Raw genomic sequence first — 7,258 nt, forward strand, 5'->3', positions numbered from 1 at the left:
CTCTACTACATTTGGGTCAAAGATGAAATATCTTACTTTTTGTTTTACAACCCCGATTCCAAAAAAGTTGGGACAAAGTACAAATTGTAAATAAAAACGGAATGCAATGATGTGGAAGTTTCAAAATGCCATATTTTATTCAGAATAGAACATAGATGACATATCAAATGTTTAAACTGAGAAAATGTATCATTTAAAGAGAAAAATTTGGTGATTTTAAATTTCATGACAACAACACATCTCAAAAAAGTTGGGACAAGGCCATGTTTACCACTGTGAGACATCCCCTTTTCTCTTTACAACAGTCTGTAAACGTCTGGGGACTGAGGAGACAAGTTGCTCAAGTTTAGGGATAGGAATGTTAACCCATTCTTGTCTAATGTAGGATTCTAGTTGCTCAACTGTCTTAGGTCTTTTTTGTCGTATCTTCCGTTTTATGATGCGCCAAATGTTTTCTATGGGTGAAAGATCTGGACTGCAGGCTGGCCAGTTCAGTACCCGGACCCTTCTTCTACGCAGCCATGATGCTGTAATTGATGCAGTATGTGGTTTGGCATGATCATGTTGGAAAATGCAAGGTCTTCCCTGAAAGAGACGTCGTCTGGACTGGAGCATATGTTGCTCTAGAACCTGGATATACCTTTCAGCATTGATGGTGTCTTTCCAGATGTGTAAGCTGCCCATGCCACATGCACTAATGCAACCCTATACCTTCAGAGATGCAGGCTTCTGAACTGAGCGCTGATAACAACTTGGGTCGTCCTTCTCCTCTTTAGTCCGAATGACACAGCGTCCCTGATTTCCGTAAAGAACTTCAAATTTTGATTTGTCTGACCACAGAACAGTTTTTCACTTTGCCATAGTCCATTTTAAATGAGCCTTGGCCCAGAGAAGACGTCTGCACTTCTGGATCATGTTTAGATACGGCTTCTTCTTTGAACTATAGAGTTTTAGCTGGCAACGGCAGATGGCACGGTGAATTGTGTTCACAGATAATGTTCTCTGGAAATATTCCTGAGCCCATTTTGTGATTTCCAATACAGAAGCATGCCTGTATGTGATGTAGTGCCGTCTAAGGGCCCGAAGATCACGGGCACCCAGTATGGTTTTCCGGCCTTGACCCTTACGCACAGAGATTCTTCCAGATTCTCTGAATCTTTTGATGATATTATGCACTGTAGATGATGATATGTTCAAACTCTGCAATTTTACACTGTCAAACTCCTTTCTGATATTGCTCCACTATTTGTCGGCACAGAATTAGGGGGATTGGTGATCCTCTTCCCATCTTTACTTCTGAGAGCCGCTGCCACTCCAAGATGCTCTTTTTATACCCAGTCATGTTAATGACCTATTGCCAGTTGACCTAATGAGTTGCAATTTGGTCCTCCAGCTGTTCCTTTTTTGTACCTTTAACTTTTCCAGCCTCTTATTGCCCCTGTCCCAACTTTTTTGAGATGTGTTGCTGTCATGAAATTTCAAATGAGCCAGTATTTGGCATGAAATTTCAAAATGTCTCACTTTCGACATTTGATATGTTGTCTATGTTCTATTGTGAATACAATGTCAGTTTTTGAGATTTGTAAATTATTGCATTCCGTTTTTATTTACAATTTTTACTTTTTCCTTTTAACACCCTGACTGGTGTTCTGGACATTGTGTAAATGTAAATGTTTTGTGCTATGAATACCTCAGTTGTTATAGTGAGATATGTTTAAATAAACTTCAGTGAACTGTAAAATGTGGATTTTGGGCCCCCTCCCCATGTGCACACACACACACATACATACATATATATGTGTGTGTGTGTGTGTGTGTGTGTGTGTGTGCGCGCGCGCGGGGGGGGGGGGGGGCAAAATTGTTGTTGCATACCCCCCAAAAAGTGGGTAGTTGCGCCCCTGTGTGTGTATATATATATATATATATATACACAAAATATTTGTTTCTAAAATAAAGGTTTCTAAGTCTGTAATGCAAGATTACATATTACTTTTGTGAACAAATTAAAGTTATTTCATCGATCCATCCATTATCTGTAGCCGCTTATCCTGTTCTACAGGGTCGCAGGCAAGCTGGAGCGTATCCCAGCTAACTATGGGCGAAAGGCGGGGTACACCCTGGACAAGTCGCCAGGTCATTGCAGGGCTGACACATAGACAACCATTCACACTCACATTCACACCTACGGTCAATTTAGAGTCATCAGTTAACCTAACCTGCATGCCTTTGGACTGTGGGAGAAACCGGAGCACCCGGAGGAAACCTACGCGGACACAGGGAGAACATGCAAACTCCTAAAGTTATTTCAGTGAGTAAAAAAAAGCTATCGATCCACAAATCAATGCACAAGTGCAGATCAATCCACAAAACACTGAGACACTGAGACTTGATATGAATGGAAACATTTATAAATTTGTATCAACTAAACCTATAAGGCAGCTTTATTTTTGGCTGTGTAGCTAACTAGTTATTAACAGTTTACATTTTTCTTTTCATTTACTGTCACATGTATACAGTATGTGTCATTCAGCTGCAGGTCATGACCAAAAATGTTGGTAGCTCATCATGACATTAATAATGACATAACCTCATACACAAGTAAACCGAGAGGTGATCACAATCGACTCATGCTATAGGCTATTTAGGAAATGTTTAGAGTAACCCAGTACAAGGCAGTTCATAGTCTACAACATACAGTTATCCAGCTTACAGTCTAGCAGCTTGTTTCGAGTGATTTATTCATAACTTTGTACAAGATAATATCATTAACAGTAAGTTTACTAGGTTTCAGCAACATTTCCAGCCCAACCACACAAAAGACCTGAAATTAGTCCAAACCACTGCTATCAAGGGATCTTTTTCTCCCCAACATACAACTAAGCTAGAAAGGTGAGCAAAATCAGCAGAACACCTGCCTCGTGTCTGTCGAATTGTAAGATAAAAAAAAGGCTTCACTCTAAAAATGTAATTAGTCTTTCAAAATTATTTAAAATATATGTCACTGTGAATAAAGACTTGAATTTTTTGGACAGCTGATATAAATAATGTGACTTTTCTCCACTTGCCCCTGTGGATGAGCTGTCACTGGTCTCACTTATATTACTGAAATGGCTTTAAATGCCAGAGCTAACACTGACCTGTGAGTGCCCTTTAAAAATCACATTGCAGAGAGGAGAACTTCCTACACTGACAAGGTGGAAAGACCTGCCCACAGCATGTCCCAAACTGGAGCAGATACACAAAGCACTGGTGTCCACAGCCCCTCGTACACAGCAGAAACAGCCATGTTATCAGATCTCCATCAGACAAGTCTGGCCAAAACCCTCTGTCTCAGACAGCATTTAGTTATGAGAGCATGCAGATCAATCAACATTCCAAATACACAAATGATTTTCTGACCTTTCATGTATCTTTCTTAATATAGTTTTTGAATAATTTTTTGAATTTCTATTCATCACTTCACACAGCAACACTGTCCTTTAATTTATCTTCAGTAAGGGCTTTGTCCTGTTCAGGGTCAAGGTGGATCTGTTTTTTTTTCTTGCTAACACTGTGTGCAAGGCAGCAGAATTCATCCACACAGACAGTAACCCGAGTTGAAACAATCTGTTTGTGTACAAATACTTATTTATGTAAAAAGTAGTCCATTTTTACTAAAATATACTGAGAAAAACATGACTTTTTTAACCTCTGCAAATAAGCCTGTTTTGCACACATCTCTTTTATACTTCTGGGAAGCTAATTTAGTTACAAGGATTTTCTTTTTGCACTGTAAGCTGTTGGAGCTGAGGAGGCCAAAGAAAATCTAAAGCTGTGGTTCATACAACAATGGGTGGGGTGGGGGGTGGGTGGGGGGGTGGTATCAGTTGCTGAAATACTGGAACCAACAAGACATCAGTGCCTACTTATACAGACTATGGCTATAAATCTATCAAGAATGTCCAATTAACGCATGTTGATTGGCCCCATGACTCACTCAACTGTAGCTCTATTAAACTCCAGTCAACCTTGTACTCAGGAACAGAATTAAAAAGTGAAAGCATTGTGAACAGGTTCCACAGGAAGCCATGAAGTCAGTGAAAAAAACTGTCTATAAACTGATGTGACAGCAACATGCCAAAGAAATACTTTGAAATAAAACTGAATTCATGGCAGCTTTCTTACATCACACAAAACCTCACAGTTCAGTACTTTAACACACACACACACACACACACACACACACACACACACACACACACACACACACAAAAGGTAGTTAGGTCAGATCATAAACCTGCTACTGGTAACCATGGAATCCAGTACCACCTGTACATGGTTGGGTTGTTGGTGACTAAACCGGCAACCCCACCAGGTTTTCCTGGTGAGGAGGGTGGCTAAGCACCCTGCAGGACAAAAACAAGACCTGTCAAAGGGTGGATGAACTCGTCAGAGTCAACAGTCACTTAGCAACGTGACTAAGGTGCCTTGTGGTATTATCTTAAATGGGCAGAGATGCGTTACAAAGTACAAGTCCCCAGCCAACCACTGCAGTGATGGGAACAGCAGTAGCTGTCTTGGCATGTCCTTGCCCTACTGCACCAAACCCAATCACCAAGACAGTGACATTAGTAACTTGCCAAAGCTAGCGTCACTTAAACTCTTTGCAAGCAGCTTATCTGTAATGAAAAAAAAAAAAAACTCATTCACAGAAACCTCTGGTGGCTCGGTAATGTCCACTGCATGGACCAAGAGCATCTGCCCAGACAGCTCCTCTACTCCCAGCTCTTACTCGGAAGCCGAGGCAAGGGTAGACCAAGACCATGGTATAAAGACACTATAAAATGGAACCTCAAGCATCTACAAATAAATCTTGTCTCCTGGCCCTCCTTAGTGGCTGACTGTTCATCATGGAGACGTACTACTTCAGACTTCTTCCACACAGATTAGGCAGTCTTCGTTGGTCATCAACAGACAGAAGTTTATTTTATATATAGTACAGAAATTTTGGTGGTAGTGGTGTCAAGTCTACTATTTAATGTGAGGTGTAAGGCCTAAACTGCACCAGAGATCTTCTTAAAATTCAGTCTCTTCAAAAAAAAAAGAGAAATAAGTAGTCCCATTTGCACAGATTCATTGTTTAGGAGTGCAAAGTGCAAGTCCTGACAAAATGACTCAGAGACTTGAGACAACAGAGGTGGGGACATTTGTTAATTAGGGGGTGGGATTGGGGGATGGTGTTAGCAACATTTGAAGAATGGGTGGTATCTGGAGGTGTGTGAATCATCACATCGGCTATTATTTCATTGGGTGGTCTGAGGGAAGATTGTTACAGAAAGTGACAAACAGGAGTTACTTTGTGCAGTAATAGACCATGTGTGAGACTCGCTGGCAATTTACCAGTTTAACTCATTGAAATTGTGAATATTGGCAGATTATCTGACTTCATTCATTTTGGACTTCACTGACCCTGATGCTCATACTAAAGGTCCTTTCAACACACTTAGCGGTGCTTGGCTCAGTAGTGTACAGTTGTGGAAGAGTAATGACTCATAATCACGCTATCTGGTGTCACACCAAACAGTTTGGTTCCTCTCAAAGTTTCTTCCTCATGTCATGTCAGGGAGTTTTTAATCACCATCACCTCTGGCTTGCTCATTAGGAATAAACCTAAATCTATATCTGGAAATAAATGTAAACTTGCTTTGTGACAATGTCCACTGTTAAACCATACACTATATACACACTCACTGGCCACTTTATTAGGTACACCCATACACTTGCTGTTTTATGCAGGTCTCTAATCAACCAATCCCTTGACAGCAGCACAATGTATAAAATCATGCAGATACAAATCAAGAGCTTCAGTTAATGTTCACTTCAAGCATCAGGAAAAATTGTGATCTCTGTGACTTTCACTGTGGCATGGGTGTTGGTCCCAGATTGACTGATTTGAGTATTTCAGAAACTGGTGATCTTCTGGGGTTTTCACACACAACAGTCTCTAGAGTTTACACAGAATGGTGCGAAAAACAAAAAAACAGTGAGTGAGCGACAGTTCTGTGGTTGGAAACGCCTCGTTGATAAAAGAGGTCAGAGGAAATTTGCCAGATTGGTTCGAGCTGCCAGGAAGGATATAGTAACTCATATAATCACTCTACAACCATGGTGAGCAGAAAAGCATCTCAGCATGGAACAACAGAAGACCACACTGGGTTCCACTCTTGCAGCCAAGAACAGGAACCTTACAGTCAAGAATACGTTTGTGGCAGCAGGTGCATGGTCAAGCGTCGGGTTGTGAATGGAGGGCGAGGCTGGGGAAAGTGAGTGGCAAAGTGATCACACCTGTCGTTAATTGATGTGGTGTGTGTGTGTGTGTATCTGTTTTGCAGTGATGGCAGAGCATTGATAAGGACAGAGAGAGTGGAGAGGTTCGTCTCCTTACTGGAGTGTGTGTGTGTGCGCGCATGCGCGCCCATGCGTGCCCATGCGTGCATGCATGTGCAAGGAAAACTGTAACTTTGAGCTGAAAAGTTATTATAAAAAATAAAGAGACTGAGTTTACCATCACGACCTGCCTATCTGCACTTCAGTGTTCCACCCACTCTCAGGGATGTTCTACAAAGTTCCTATTAAAGTGGCTGGTGAGTGCAAATGCTATGTAAAAACTTGAATTCATTGTAAGTAAATTATAAAGAATCAGTCAGTACTCCAAATGCTATCTGTTTAATCTGTAACCTTCATATTCAAAAGTACTTATTCCTTTACAATACTATGGAGCAACTGAGGTGATATTATGATTATCTTTTAACAAGGCATGCCTGCAAAATAACATCTTGAGGCTGTGAACTAATTATGTTGCGATGTTATGAGAAAGTCATATTTAATCTTTGGCCTCCACTTATTTCCTAAGTGACGGGTTCCAGGGTCTCTGATTCAGTTGTAAGCTCACTATGTGTGTGGGGTTTGTGTGCTTGTTCTCTCCATGTCTATGAGGGTTCCTCCTGGTCCTCTGATTTAATGCCCACCTTCTAAAAACATACAGTACCAGTATGTGAATATGTGTACCTGGACCCATCGATGGCCTGGCATCTCATCCAGGATGTATTCCTATCTTGCATCCAGTGTTCCTATGATCGGCTTCGGATCCACTGTGACCCTGACCAGGATAAAGCATTTTTAATTGACATGAGTGACCACATTATTTGAGTTTGTGCATTGGGTTTATTTTGGAATACAGAAATCGTATGGCATAAATACTTTATATAAGATAAATTTT

Source organism: Neoarius graeffei, chromosome 24 (assembly GCF_027579695.1).
Source record: "Neoarius graeffei isolate fNeoGra1 chromosome 24, fNeoGra1.pri, whole genome shotgun sequence".
Classification (NCBI taxonomy): Eukaryota; Metazoa; Chordata; class Actinopteri; order Siluriformes; family Ariidae; genus Neoarius; species Neoarius graeffei.